Below are 15,897 nucleotides of genomic sequence, written 5' to 3' on the forward strand. Positions count from 1 at the left end.
AAACATCGACCAGCTGCCTCCTGCACACCTCCTACTGGGGATATGCCTGCAACCAAGGTACATGCCCTTGACTGGATTCGAACCTGGGACCTCTCAGTCCGCAGGCCGATGCTCTATCCACTGAGCCAAACGTTGCCTTGTATTATAAAGATGCAAATAACATTTATCATAAACTTTGTAAAGAATTTAGTTGTATCTATAATTAGTTGGTACTTGTATATGATGAATTACTACCAATGAAAAAATTAGTTTGGGAATTACGTATTCTTTAGGAAGTAAAAATCTTCCACAATAAGAATACAATTTTAATGAGAGATATTTAGCAATATACATTTTTGCTAAAGAATGAGTGTGAGAAAAATTGATTAAACAATTAATGTGAATTAAAATAAAATTTAGTACAAGTACATTTAAAACACTGAGTAAAAATCATATAGTATAAATCAATAAAGATTTAAATAATTCAATGTTAAAGGTATATGTCAACAAACTACTAAGTATAGTACTAATAATAGTTAATTGCCAAGGAGAAAGATGACCTAGTAGACATCAATCTCTTTGAAAGCATTTTAGTTTTTCACAAATCATACAGCTAAAAAATAAAAACTTTGGAAGTATATATTTATGGCATAGATTATGATGATGATTTCACATGTATGTACATATCTTCAAACTCATCAAGTTTTATACATAAAATATGTACAAATTTTTGTATGTCAATCATAGTCTCATAAAAGTTTTTTTTTTTTTAAAACCTGGTGGTGGTTGAAACAGTTAACCCTCTCCAGACACATATATCACATAGTTATTTTTTTCACTAATAAGAGATTATTTAGAATCATAAAACATGAATTGTATTTGAAACTTGATGTAAATATTTTTCTGTGCACAGTTTGAGTATCCTGCAAATTATGGAACATATCTCTGTGCATGAGAACATTTCAGTATTTATCTAAAGAACCTGAATTTTCAACAAAATAGTGAGCAAATCACCTGGTAAATGTTATTTTAAACAAATGGTACATATTGGCAAATAACATTTATTGAGGTATCAGATTAATGTTACTACTTATAATTTAGTTTTGTCTCAATTCTCAGGATTTTCAAAATTTTCTCCTTTGGTAAGTTAGAACATTTTTCAAAATACAGTCTTATTGATTTCAGAGAGGGAGAGATAGAAACATCAATGATGAGAGAGAATCATTGTTTGCTTGCCTTCTGCACGCCTCGCCCACCCTCCACCCCCCCACCCAGGGATTGAGCTGCAACTGGGGCAAGTGCCCTGACCTGGAATCAAACCATGACCTTTGTAGGTCAACGCTCAACCACTGAGCCATGCCAGCTGGGCTGACATGTTTGCTTTTTTAAAAAAGAAATGTAAACTATTGGACAAAATTCTGTGCCTAAATCTCTGTGGCTACCTCTACTCTCATGATCCAGCCTTCCAGATGCTCACAGCCTGTCTTCTCTTGGTAAGTTGGGACATTTAACAACACAGAAAAAATGAATGTTTATAAAACATAAAATCAACATTAAAATGCTTTTATGAACATAACACTAAAAATTAGTATACAAACAGATAAATATAGTAAAATCCACAAATATATTCTAAGAAAATAATGGATATCCTATCTAATAAAGAGGAAATATACTTATTGACTGCCCCACCCTCAAAGATGGCAGTGCCCACAGCCACAAGATGGCGGCACCCAGTCCCCTCAGCCCCATGAGGGCGGTAGGCACACGGCAAGGCCAGGTGGGCCCAGCCGCTCCATGCGCCTGCCTCCGGAGTCCCCCAGTCCTCTCAGCCCCCCAGACACCCAGGGCTGCCCGAGGCTCAGGTAACCAGGGCTGGCTGAGGCTTGCGCTGCCGGCAGTGGCGGCAGCAGAGGTGTGATTGGACATCGCCTTCCCCTGATCACTGGGTTGCCTCCCGCCCCTAAAGGCTCCTGGACTGTGAGAGGGGGCAGGCTGGGCTGAGGGACCCCCTTCCAGTGCATGAATTTTCACACACTGGGCCTCTAATAGATAAATCAAAAGTTATTTTTGAGCATAAATCTTAGTACTGCTACCTTAAATGAAGAAATGATAAAAATGTTCCTTCCTCTTGATTTATAACAAGAAAATTGTCATTTTTATAGTAAAAAAATCTAAAAATAATTACTATTGCATATATTTTGTTAAATATAATTACTACCAGAAAAGTTATGAAACATAGTAATAAAAATAATTACATGTAATATTACCACACATAGTCTTAAAAAGTGTCAATTGTAAGTTATCAACTGTAATTAAAACATGTGATATAATATATATATATATATATATATATATATATATGGCCTTAATATGCAATTAGACCGAATGGCGGAACAACCAAACAACTAAACAACTGGTCACTATGACATGCGCTGACCACCAGGGGGCGCACACAGAATATGGCAGGCATTGGCAGCAGGTGGCAGAGTGCAAAACATGGTGGGCGTTGGCCGCAGCAGGATGGTGGAGCAGGTAAGCAGGGGCACCAGACCAAGGTGGGGCACTCGTCACTGTCACCTGGGCGAGCCTCTAGTGATTACTGAAAATTCTGTGCTCCCACGCGCCGTGGTCCCACCCAGTGCTTTCACCTGCTGCTGGCGCCGGCCCTACTTGCACCCGCTGCCAGCACCTGAGTCACCGCTCACACCCGCTACCAGTGCCTGGCGCCGGTCCCTATTGCTTGGCACTGTCAGTGGGTGTGAGCCGTGGCTGCTGGCCCTGATCGCCCCTCAGGTCTTCTCCACCTCCCCCTGCTACTGAGGGGTGATCATGCTGGCAGCCACCTCTTGCACCCGCAGCTGGCGCCGGAGCCACCTTTCACACCTGCTGCTGGTGCCTGGCGCCAGTCCAGATCACTAGGCTTCTCCACCTCCCCCTGCTCCTGAGGGGTGATTGGGAGAGCAGCCACTGCTTGCACCCTCTGATGGTGCCAGCCTCACTTGCACCCGCTGCTGGCGCCAGCCCCAATCGCTTTGCGCCGTCAGCGGGTGCAGTGGGGCTGGTGTTGTCAGCATGTGGGAGAGGCGGTGGTGGGAGCAGGCCTGCCGGCAGACAGAGGAACAGGGGCTGTGGCGAGAGGAGCCAGGCGGGAGTGTGGAGGATGGGCTGAGATTCGCCCCTGTGTCCACTGCAGCCTCGAGGCCCACAGTTCCTTCAAGGTGCATGAATTCATGCACTGGGCCCATAATCTATAATAATAAAAGTGTAATATGCTAATTAGACCGAACGTCCTTCCTTCTGGGAGTCATTCTGGACATCCTCCCAGATGAACTCGGGGCCAGAGTGAAACAGCCCGGGTCCTGGGCACCTGCAGGCAGTGGCTGGAGCAAAGCAGCCTGGGTCCCAAGTGCTAGAGGGGAGGCGATGCCAGCAGCCAGGGGAAGAAAGGCCTACTCTTGCATGAATTTCCACGCATCGGGCCTCTAATCTACACTAATAAAAGAGAAACATGCAAATTGACCTTACCTCATAACACCTACCAGCCACGCCCACCAGCCAATCAGGAGCGAGTATGAAAATTAACCCAACAAAGATGGTGGCGGCCACGGAGCTGGAGCGAGCAGGAGGCTTGGGTTGCCCCCGGCAATGGAGGAAGCCAAGCTTCCCACCCACCCTGGCCAGCCCTGGCCTCCACTCAAGGCTACAAAGTCAATTATAGAAGATAAATAAATCCCAGATACCTGCTTCCAGCTGGCCCTGGCCTCCATTCAAGGAGGCACTGAAAAAAAAAAAAAAAAAAAAAGAAAGGGCTGGGAGCCTGGATCACTGGGGTGTGTGACCAGCTTGAAAACAGCCCTCAGCTCCTCACCCAGGCTGGCCACACCCTCATGGGGTGAGGGTCCCCACTGGGGGGCTTGACCACCCTGAAAATGGCCCTCAGCCCCTCACCCAGGCCCCACGCCCCAAGGGAACCCCCAGCCTGATCCGGGACACCCTTCAGGGCAAACCAGATGGCCCCCACCCGTGCACCAGGCCTCTATCTATACTAATAAAAGGGTAATATGCTAATTAGACTGGGAGACCTTTCAGGAGACTTTCTGGACGTTCTTCTGGACAAAGCCATGGTGGTGGGACTGAGGTAGAGGCAGTTAGAGGCCAAGAGGGGAGGGCAGTTGTGAGTGATCAGGCTGGTGGGGGATGGGGCCGTTGGTGGTAAGCAGACCAGCAGGGGGGCCAGTTGGGGGCGAGAAGGACATCAGTGGGGGTCAGTTGGAGGTGATCAGGATAGCAGGGGGGGGAAGTTTGGAGTGAGCAGGCCAGCAAGGGGGTAGTTGGGGGCAAGCAGGCCAGTGGGGAGGGGAGGTGGGGGTGAGCAGGCCAGCAGGGGGGACAGTTGGGGGTGAGCACACTGGCACGGGGGATAATTGGGGGTGATCAGGCTGGTGGGGGGCATTTGGGGGTGAGCAGGCCAGTGGCAGGGGGCAGTTGGGGGCGACAGGCCAGCAGGCAGAGTGGTTAGGGGCAATCAGGCAGGCAGGCAGGCAGGTGAGCGGTTAGGAGCCAGCAGTCCCGGATTATGAGAGGGATGTCCGACTGCCAGTTAAGGTCCAATCCCTGTAAACCGGCAGTAAGACATCCTTCGAGGGGTCCCAGATTGGAGAGGGTGCAGGCCGGGCTGAGGGACACCCCTCCCCCCCATTCACAAATTTTGTGCACAGGGCCACTAGAATATATATAAACACACACACATGTTTATTTTAAATTGATCATTTTTTATATTTTATATTATAGTGGCATTTCTCTTTGAAACATAGTATCAAAAATATGACCATCCTATATAATAAAAGCCCAGCGACAGTTACGGTGTAACAACCAATGACCAGACCACCAGCCAGTAGCTATGACAAGTACTAACCCATACCTTGCTGTCAGAGCCCTGACAGCCCTGAGTCCCATTCACCCACACTCCTGACCCTGACAAGAGGGAGGAGGAAGCCGGATACCCACACCCCGGACCCTCACAGCAGGGAGGTGGGAGCCCCATTCCTCCCAGAATCGGCCGTGGTCAGCTTGCTGTTGGCACCCTGACAGCACTGAATCCTGTTCATCTGCATCCCAAACCCTGTCAGCAGGGAGGCAGGAGCCCCATTCCTTGCAGAATCGGCCTTGGTCAGCAGATCAGAGGATTCTGCTTATAGTGAATGGTTAGTAAAACTTGGAGATGGCAAACTTGATAGCAGTTTTCATTTAGGAATGGATATTATTGAAATCTCCTGTGAAATGATTTGTAACAGATCTATTATTAAAGCTACCTTTGGAAATAGTATATCTATAGATAATATTAAAAATATATATAAACATGTAATTCTTTGTCCTAAAAATTAGCACATTCATAAATTAAATGAAGAAATTTTGGATATACTCAATAGAGATTTTCATACTTACTTGAGTGATGATTCAACGGATGATGCTGAAAAGGAAACTTTTCTCATTAAATTTCTTAATGGTATTACACCTTTGGGAATGCCGTGTCATAAATAAAAATTGAAAGTAGGTGCAATCATAATGCTACTGAAAAATCTTAATAGTAAATGGGGTCTTTGTAATGGTACTAGATTTATTATGAAAAGATTGTGACCTAACATAATTGAAGCTGAAGTATTAACAGGATCTGCAGGAGAGGTTGTTCTGATTCCAAGAATTGCTTTGTCCCCATCAGACACTGGCCTCCCATTTAAATTAATTCAAAGACAGTTTCCTGTGATGCCAGCATTTGCAATGACAATTAATAAATCACAAGGACAAACTCTAGACAGAGTAGGAATATTCCTACCTGAACCCATTTTCAGACATGGTCAGTTATATGTTGCTTTCTCTTGAGTTCAAAGAGTGTGTGACATTAAAGTTAAAGTTGTAAATACTTCATCACAAGGGAAATTAGTCAAGCACTCTGAAAGTGTTTTCACTCTTAATGTGGTATACTAGTACAGGGAGATATTAGAATAAGTTTAATCAATCTATCAGTCATTTTTGCATCAATTTTGTTTTTATATCATGTTTTGTTGTTTTTATATCATGTTTTTGTTGTTATTGTTTATTTATTAATAAATTTATATATTATTTTATTATACATTTTACTATTTTTCTTTAATCTCTTACACTTCTATTATAGTGAAAGAGTGATATTAAAATATTTTTTCTAACTAATTCCCTTTCAATGTGCACAAATTCATGCACCAGGCCACTAGTACTTATAAATATACCTACACAGTGCTATTTTAATATTTGTTTAATAAATAGTAAATTTATTCAACTAATTCTGTTTTCTATTCTTACATTCTTTTGTTTTCACTACTCTCCTATCTAATAAAGAGGGAATATGCTAATTGACCCTCACACCGTCACAAAGATGGCGGCACCCACAGCCAATAAGGAGGGAATATGCTAATTGACTGCCCCACCCTCAAAGATGGAGGCGTCCACAGCCAATAAGGAGGGAATATGCTAATTGACTGCCATGCCCTCAAAGATGGTGGCGCCCACAACCACAAGATGGCAGCGCCCAGTCTCCTCAGCCCTGCCAGGGCGCCTGCCTCTGGAGTCCCCCAGTCCCCTCAGCCCCCCAGCTGCCCAGGGCTGGCCCAAGGCACAGGCAAGCCTCAGATGGCGGTTGCCCAGCCGCCCAGGGTGGACCTAAGGTGCAGGCAAGCCTCGGATGGCAGCTGCCCAGCTGCCCAGGGCTGCCCCGAGGTACAGGCAAGCCTTGGATGGCGGCGGCTGCCCAGCCATCCAGGGCCACCTGAGGCTCAGGTAACCAGGGCTGGCCGAGGCTTGCGCTGCCAGCAGTGGCAGCAGCAGGGGTGTGATGGGGCATCGCCTTCCCCTGATTACTGGGTTGCCTCCCACCCCTGAGGGCTCCCCAACTGTGAGAGGGGGCAGGCCAGGATGAGGGACCCCCCTCCCGCAAGTGCATGAATTTTCATGCGCCGAACCTCTAGTTAAAAATAATTATTCTTTGAGACAGCGTGGAGGGACCTGGAGAGTATTATGCTAAGTGAAATGAGTCAGTCAGAGAAATATAAGTACCACATGATCTCACTTATATGTGGAATCTAATAGACAAAATAAATCCAGAGACATGGAAGCAGGCAACAGCCTGAGAATCCTCAGAGTAGGTTGTGGCAATGAGATCAACCAAAGAACTTACACGCATAACCAATAGACACAGACAATAGTGGGTGAAGGTTTGGAGGGGGAGTGGGAAAGAGAGGGGACAATGGGCAAAAAAGGGGGACATCTGTAATAATTTCTATAATAAAGATATTTTTTTTAAAAAAAGTAATAGTATCACAGCTAAACTGTGATTGTTGACATTCATTACTTTTTTCCTAGGATGTTAATCTAAAGCAAAGGAAGTAGTTGATAGAGTGGAATTATCATATTTTTATTGTGTTCATGTGTGTGAGAGAAAGAGAGTGCAAGAGAGAGATAGGAAGATAGTGAGAGTAAAAAAGACAAATAGAAACAGAAGAGATAAAGACAGAGAGAAACATATTATTTTATTTGAGCCCTAAATTATTTATCTAAAATATTTTTCTTTATCACTTTATTTTATGAAATAGGGCTAAGTGATTGATCATTAAATTTATGAAAATGTAATTTTTCTTTTAAAATATTTGATTTGTGGGAATACAGAATACAGATTTTTAAAAATAGATTTTATACATTTGTGTTTTGGCAGTTTTTCAAAATTTATCTTCTGTTGGAATTATTTTTTTCTGAAAATAAAAGTAGACATCTGGCTATGGAAGCTGTCTTTGTAAATAAGTACATTAAAATGTACTGACTTTGAAGGCTTGTGAGTAATTATAGGATTAATGGTAGTAATTATTTTAAAACAAAGAACTGATATTTATTATGCTTGTTACATGAGATATTCTGGTCCATTATTAGTATCTTAACAAGCATGATTTTATACTACTGCACATTAAAAGGAAAAGTGACACTTTTGCAAGTTAATTCTGTCATCTAAAAAAACTTGTAATGGGTTACACTGTTATGTAAGCATTGTGTTATTTATAACTCTGTAGAGTTATTTTATCATACAATAGGAATTAAGATTTATACTTTTCCATATGTAAAACAGAATCCTTCTATAGTTATTTAGCACATAACCACACAGATTGCATATATGGTGGTGTTTCCATAGATTATAATAGACCTGAAAATTTCCCATCACCTGGTGAACTTGTAGCAGTGGTAACATGATAGCCCAAATGCATTACTCACATAATTGTAGTGATGTCGGTATAAATAAATCTACTGTGCTGCTAGTAATATGAAAGTATCGCACATAAAATTACATATAGTACATAATACTTGATAAAGATAATAAATGCCTGTTATTGGTTTATGTATTTACTATACTATTAACCATTGTTTTTGAGTGAACTCTTTTAACTTATTAAAAACAAGTTTGCTGTAAGACAGTGTGATATATTACCCTGGAAGCATCCTCATACATAGGAGACAGATTTACCATGTCTCTTGTTCCATAATTTTCTCTTGTGTTTGATTCAATCTGTTGTTTTGTCCATCGTGGCTCTTGAAATCTACTGATAATGTTGCCACTAAGAAGCCACATGAAGTGATTAATCTGTAAACAAAATTAAAAGTGATTAAGGATTATGAAGGCAGTAAATCAGTAATAGTTATTGCTCACCAGTCAGGCATGTCCCATTCCATCATAGCTACAATCATGAAGAGCAAGAACAAAGTAATGAAAGCTGTTAGGGATCTGCTTTATTGAAGGCAACAAGACTAACAAAACTTCTTTTAAAAAACTTATATCAGACATGGAAAAACTTCTAATTATTCCGGATTGAAGACTAGACACAAAAGTGTATTACTCTCAGTGCCCTGACAATCACGACCAAAGTACAGTGCTTGTCTGTGATGTTTAAAGAAAAGGCTGGACCTGACTATGATGTTGAATTTACTGCAGCTTTGAGGTGATTTGAGTGATTTAAACAATTCAAGAATTGTTACTTAGTACATGATGTGACAAGTAAATGGTGAGTCTGTGAGTGCTGACGTAACAATTTTTAGAAATTCTAGATATGTTGATTATGGAGGAATATTTCTTGCCAGAGCAAATATTCAATATGGGTGAAACAGATGACTGAAAGGTCTTTCACCCATAAGGATGCCAAGTCAGTGCCAGGTTTCAAGGCCTTTAAGGACAGGATAACAGTCTTGCTTGTGGACAAAGTTGAAATCTAAAATTTGAAATCCTTTCTGATCTGTCTCCGTGAGAACCCCGGGTCTTCAAGCACATCAATAAGCACACACTGCCAGTGAACAGCAGGAGCACGAAGAAGTCATGAATGACCCAAGCTCTCTTCCAAGAAGCCCTTTTGAGTTGACATGTCAGGTAAATGGCAAAATACTATTTGGAGAATGACATACTTTCATTTTTTTATTTTTTAAAATATTTTTATTAAATATATGTTGCCAATTTTAAATAGTTTTATTTAAGACGTCGCATTTTCCACTTTACAATACAGTTATAAAATGCATTATATTTCCTTTCCCTGTGCACAGTCCATATTCAAGTATCAAGAATGCCCAGTTATTTACTATACAGCAGCTCAACTTTTAAAACTGCCATGGAATTTGCTACAAATTTGGGTCCTTCAATATTTTGTGGAACAATGCTAGATCTATGCTCAAAGCTGGCTTAATCAACCTCTTCAATGGTGGGCCCAGAGGAGGCACCGCCAGATGGAGGAGCTCCGCCCCCAGGGAAGCCCCCATGCCTCCTGCACTCTGGTACAACTTGGTAATGATGGGGTTGCAGACCTTTTCCAACTCTTTCTGCTGGTGATCAAATTCTTCCTTTTCTGCAGTCTGGTTCTTATCAAGCCAGTTGATGATTTCATTGCACTTGTCCAGAATCTTCTGTTTGTCCTCATCATTGATCTTGCCTTGAAGTTTTTCATCTTCAACAGTTGCTTTCATGTTGAATGCATAGGATTCAAGTGAATTCTTGGAAGACACCTTGTCCCGCTGCTTCTCATCTTCAGCTTTGTACTTCTCAGCTTCTTGAACCATGCACTCGATGTCTTCCTTGCTCAGATGACCCTTGTCATTAGTGATGGTAATCTTGTTCTTTTCCCTGTACTCTTATCCACAGCAGAGACATTGAGGATGCCATTGGCATCAATATCAAAAGTGACTTAAATCTGAGGAACACCACGAGGTGCAGGAGGTATGCCTGTGAGTTCAAACTTGCCAAGCAGGTTGTTGTCCTTGGTCATGGCATGCTCACCTTCATAAACCTGGATGAGCACGCCTGGCTGGTTGTCAGAGTAGGTGGTGAAGGTCTGCGTCTGCTTGGTGGGGATGGTGGTGTTGCGCTTGATCTGGACCGTCATGACGCCGCCAGCCATCTCAGTGCCAAGGGAAAGAGGTGTGACATCCAGCAACAGCAGATCTTGGACACTTTCAGATTTGTCTCCAGAGAGAATGGCTGCCTGGACAGCTGCACCATAAGCGACAGCCTCATCAGGGTTGATGCTCTCATTAAACTCTTTTCCATTGAAGAAGTCCTGGAGGAGTTTCTGAATCTTGGGGATACATGTAGAGCCACCCACCAGGACAATATCATAGATCTGGGACTTGTCAAGGTTGGCATCCCGAAGGGCTTTCTCTACAGGGAGAATGACATACTTTTAAATTTTTTCTTATTATTGATAATTCTCCCTAAAATCCTCCTTTTATTGGTAATTTTTAGGTTAATATCTAAGTAGTGTTCTTTTCCCTCCAAAAACTACCTCTTTGATCCAACAAAGGGATTAAGAAGTTATAGCAGATTTTGAGGCCTCCTATCTGAGCAGGACCTTTGCCTGGGCTTTTGATGCAACGGAGGAAAACACCGAGAAGACACTGATACAATTCTGGAAGGATTACAACATCTGACTGCATCAAGAACCTTGCTTGGGCTCGGAGTGACGTCACCACAGAGTGTATAAATATCACCTGGAAGAAGACATCCAAGAGGTTTGTCCATGACTTCAAAGGGTTTTCCCAAGATGAGGAGGTTGCAAAAATCAGCAAGGCTGTGGTTGAGATAGCAAACAACTTTAACCTGGGTGTAGATGAAGATGACATTGAATAGTTCCTTCAGGGGCTTAATCACAAGGAACAACAACAGCCTGTAACTATTGGAATCTTTAGGTGGATTCTGAAAAATTTAATAATGGAGAGTTGTTGGAACTGGAACAGGAACACATAGCTGTAGACAAGAGAAAAGGAAACTGCAGGAGAAGGAAAAGAAGAACCCTCAAAAAATTCACAGTAAAGGTTTAGCAGACACTTTTTGAGACCTCAACAAAATTCTTAAAGTTTGAAAACATGGACCCCAACACCGAAAGGTATTCATTACTAGAAAGGGATGTTCATGGTGTATTATCTTCTTACAAGCAAATCTATGATTTAAAAAAGGAACAAACCAAACAAACTATTGTGAACATATTTCTGAAAACAGTGAGACCTCCTCTAGGAGGCAGGTCCTCCAGAAGGTATTCCAGAAGAGAGCATTATCTTAGGAAATGACAGCTCCATGAACATTATTGTTGTGAAGACATTTCAGTGAGACAATATGTGGAGGTGAAAGAGATATTGGTCATATTGACTCTGTGTAGGCTTAGGCTAATGTGTGTGTTTGTGCCTCAGTTTTTAACAAAAAAAGTTTAAAAATAAAAAATTTAAAACAGATAAAACTTATAAAATAAGAATGTAAGGAATGAAAATATTTTTGTCCAGCTGCACAATGTTTGTTTTGAGCTAAGTGTTATTATTAGAGTCAAAAAGTTTCTAAAGTAAAAATGTTATAGTAAGCTAAAGTTAATTTGTTATTGAAAAAAGAAACTTTTAAAATAAATTTTTGTAGCCTAAGAATACACTAAATGTTTATAAATTTTACAATAGTGTAAAATATGTAGGCTTTTACATTCACATACCACTTACTCACTGACTCATGTGGAACAACTTCTAGTTCTATAAGCTCCATTCATGGTAAGTGCCCTGTAGAGGTGGACCATTATTTACCTTGTACACTGTATTTTTACTGTACCTTTTCTGTTTAGATACACAAATACTCACCTTTGTGTTACAATTGCCTACAATATTCAGTACAGAAACATGCTGTACAGGTTTGCAGTATGGGAACAATAGGTTATACCATATAGGTTAGGTGTGTAGTAAGGCTATAAAACCTAATTAATTTTGTGTAAAGGCACTCTGTTATGTTTGCACAACCATAAAATAACATAATAATGTTTTTCTCAGAATGTATCCCTGTTGTTAAGTAATGAATGGTATAAGTTCTCTCTAAAATTTGAACATTTGTTCAAACCCATTAGAAATAACAGTACTTTACTCAATTATTCATTATTTACTTGGATGTTATTGAAAAGCTTTACTGTATTTTCAAATACTGGAATAGAAACAGGGACATTAGATGAATGGAACAGTAGAAAATTACATTTGTTTTGTGCTTCCAACTCAAGTGACTATAACACACACACATAAAAATGCCATTAATGAGATATTGACTATCAGGAATAAATTAGCATTTTCACCTACCTCTAAGGATATTCCATTGATTGACAAATCAACCAACGAGGACTGCTTTCATCATTAACCATTTCTTTTTAGTAACAGGGCTCCTAGACATTTTTGAGCTATATAGATTTAAAAGGAAGAACCATGGAATTTTATGAAGCAGAAAGAGCACTAAATAATTTGTAAGGAGAATTGAAGTCATTCCAGCTGTGTTCCATATGAGGTTTATGATGTTGGCCTCAATTCATGCATTTTTTTTTGCAGTAATTAAGCTAACATATTAAATAGAAAACCTAATATCTCTGTAGTTATGATGATATAGTGAATGTGAAGCTTTAAAATGTTATGCAGTATTATAATTTATTTCTATGTGTATAGGTACACCTTAAATCTTAGGGGTTTTTGGCAATGTCATTTTTTTATGTTCAATAATAAGCATAATGACTATTAAAATTCATAATAATAGTAGTTAAAAATTATTGTCACACTGTCTATCCAGCTAACAAAGTCTTCCAAATTTAAAGAAATTTCATTCTTACAAACCCATGGCAATATGATGCCATCAAATATAGTTTTGTTGATTCATTATGTGTTCTTACCAATTAAATTAATCATTCATTGTCTAACCTGTCATTGTGGAATGGCAAAAATCACCATTTAATTTTAATAGATGTTTAAGTCAAAAAGGTCATACTAACTTTAAATCAATTTAAAACACATCCACTCTCCAAATAATTCAATAGAAAATTCTGCATGATTATCATTAGACATAAAATGTTTGAGTGAATACTGTAATGTTTTTATATATTTCTTAGCCCTATAAATACAGAACTATAAAATATATTTTAAAACAAATTGGAAATGTTAAAGTAGCAATTTAACATCTGAGACTAAAAGAAAAATGTTACCAAAATCTGTGCCACATGTCCTCCAGAGATAGCATCAAAATACAAAAAGACTTTTTTTCCCATAGCCCCTAAACATCATTATTCTATTATCATTTGTATGTATTTTATAAACATATTTATTTTATTTTCAGTTATGTAAAAATATCAATATCCCTTGACCATGTCAACATAATATATCCATTCTGCACCAAATTCATTTTTAAATTGTATTTCAAAAACAAAACAAAACAGAAACAAAAACAACAACAACAAAACACAATGAATGTAAGTATCAACCTCCAAAATCTAGAATGCATTCATTATCATATTACAGGGGTAGGGGAATAAAAATTTGTTTCTGTAAGTTCTAATTGTTCTACCTATTTAATATTTTGTTTTACTAAATATTTTTGTTGGCTCAATATAAATTAATTCAAGCCAAATGATAAGCATTTAATTTTGACTTCTAAATAAAAAACGCAAATCAGTTTTTATTAAAATTTTCTGTAAATCAATAAGAATGTCCAAACATGCAGGAAAAATTAGCAATATGAAAACATATTTGACTATTCTTATTTATTAAAATGAAAATAATCCATATGTACAATGCTAATTTCTGTTATATATGTATACATGAACATGTATACACATAGACATAAAGTACACTTATATATGCATTATTAACTCATAATATTTATGTAAAATACTTTTATATTTCATAAATTATAAGGCAAAATACTGGTAATTTAACTACTTAGTTCCTATTATGATTCTCTTTTTAACAGTTTTTCTTCCCCTCAAATCTTAAATGCTTGAATATTTCTGCAATTATATCTAACAACACAGCAATAGGCTCTTAAGTGTTGTCTTCTTTAAAATTAATAAAGAAAAATTAAGTGAAAAATGTTCATGGGGCTAAAGTGTGAAGCAGTAAGAAACACCTCTTCTTTTTCATAGTACCCTATGTAATAAAAGCGTAGTATGCAAATTGTCCCCTGGACCGGGAGTTCATCCTGGAGTTTGACCAGGGGGTAAGGCCAGCCAGTGGAAGGGAGGGAGGCCCCAGCTGGTAGCTGGCAGCCACTAGGGACCCTACCAAGTGCACGAATTTCATGCACTGTGCCTATAGTAATTTGTATTTGTTAAACTTCATGCCAAAGTTGAGGCACATGTAAAAGTTTGTGTTTTGGCTAAGCAAAAACATACTGATTGCAAAAAGACTACTGTTCCTCACAGTAATTTTTAATAGTATCTATCTTTTGGATGGTAAGATATACAGATCTCAGAAAATTTTCATCAGAGATGTTTTTTACATTTAATGCCTATAGTCTGACAATTTAATTATCTGTTAAAGACTTTCTGATTAAAACCTGAATAAAATATAAGATAAAACATACCCAATTATGCTTCTTTTTAAATCATTTAAATTCACATGTCATGAGTTAAAAGTTCCTTTTAACCTCATGAATATATGTCAGCTTCTCAGAGACAATTTCAGAATACTTATGATTAAATTCACACTTTAAATAATCTAGTAGTATATATAAATTTCTAGTAGTATATTTAAGTTAAAATTTTGACATGATATATTTCTTGTCACATGTTTCTTTTGGTTTGGAAGAGGATTTATCTTATCAGAAAGGTAGGGAAAAGTACATGAGAAAATTCCATTTTTTCTAATCATGCCATTTCATGTTATGTTTAAAGTACTTAAAAATTATATTTAGCAAAATAAACAAGAAACAATTTGCTACTTATATAGAAGTCAGACTTAAAATTTAGGAAAATATCCCTTTCTAAGTAATCTGAAAATATATATATGAATAATTTAATCCCATAACCATTATGTCAGAATATAAAACAATTATTTGAATCTTTACTACACCTATTTTAAACTAAATTTAGTCACATGCCCTAATCTCACTTTGTTTAAATTCATCTGGCTTGAACAAAGGAGAACAACTTTTGTAAAAAAGATATTATTATAGGAAGGAAGGATGAATAGGTAAAGTACAGATAATTTTTAGGGGGGGTGTAAGTGCTCTGTATGACACTATAATGAAGAACACATGTCATTATATGTTTTTTCAAACCCATAGACATTCAACACTACCAAGAGTAATCCCTAGTGTAAACTATGGAATATGGATTTTGAGTTATTATGGTATGTCAATGTAGGTTAATCAGTTGTAACAAGTGTTCCCCTTTGGTGGTGGATGTTGGTAATTGGGGAGCTTATGGATGTGTAGGAACAGGGGGTACATGTGAAGTCTCTGTACCCTCTTCTCAATTTTGCTGTGACCCTAAACCCACTCTAAAAAGTCATTTAAAAATAATCCATATACAGTATAAAAAGAAATATATCTAAAGGAATAATTATCAAAATATTAGTAGTTGTGTCCTG

At 38.8% G+C, this 15,897-nt stretch overlaps 1 pseudogene across 1 annotated transcript; it reads right to left on the reverse strand.

Moving 5' to 3' along the window:
- Nucleotides 1-9,615: 9,615 nt before the first annotated feature.
- On the reverse strand, nucleotides 9,616-12,052 carry LOC308241219 (heat shock cognate 71 kDa protein-like; annotated as a pseudogene). Its single transcript has 3 exons — nucleotides 12,014-12,052; nucleotides 10,961-11,224; nucleotides 9,616-10,709 (listed from the first exon to the last, which is right to left on the reverse strand). The product of its transcript is annotated as a heat shock cognate 71 kDa protein-like (transcript).
- Nucleotides 12,053-15,897: the final 3,845 nt, after the last annotated feature.

This window comes from Plecotus auritus (assembly GCF_963455305.1).
Source record: "Plecotus auritus genome assembly, chromosome: 2".
NCBI lineage: Eukaryota > Metazoa > Chordata > Mammalia > Chiroptera > Vespertilionidae > Plecotus > Plecotus auritus.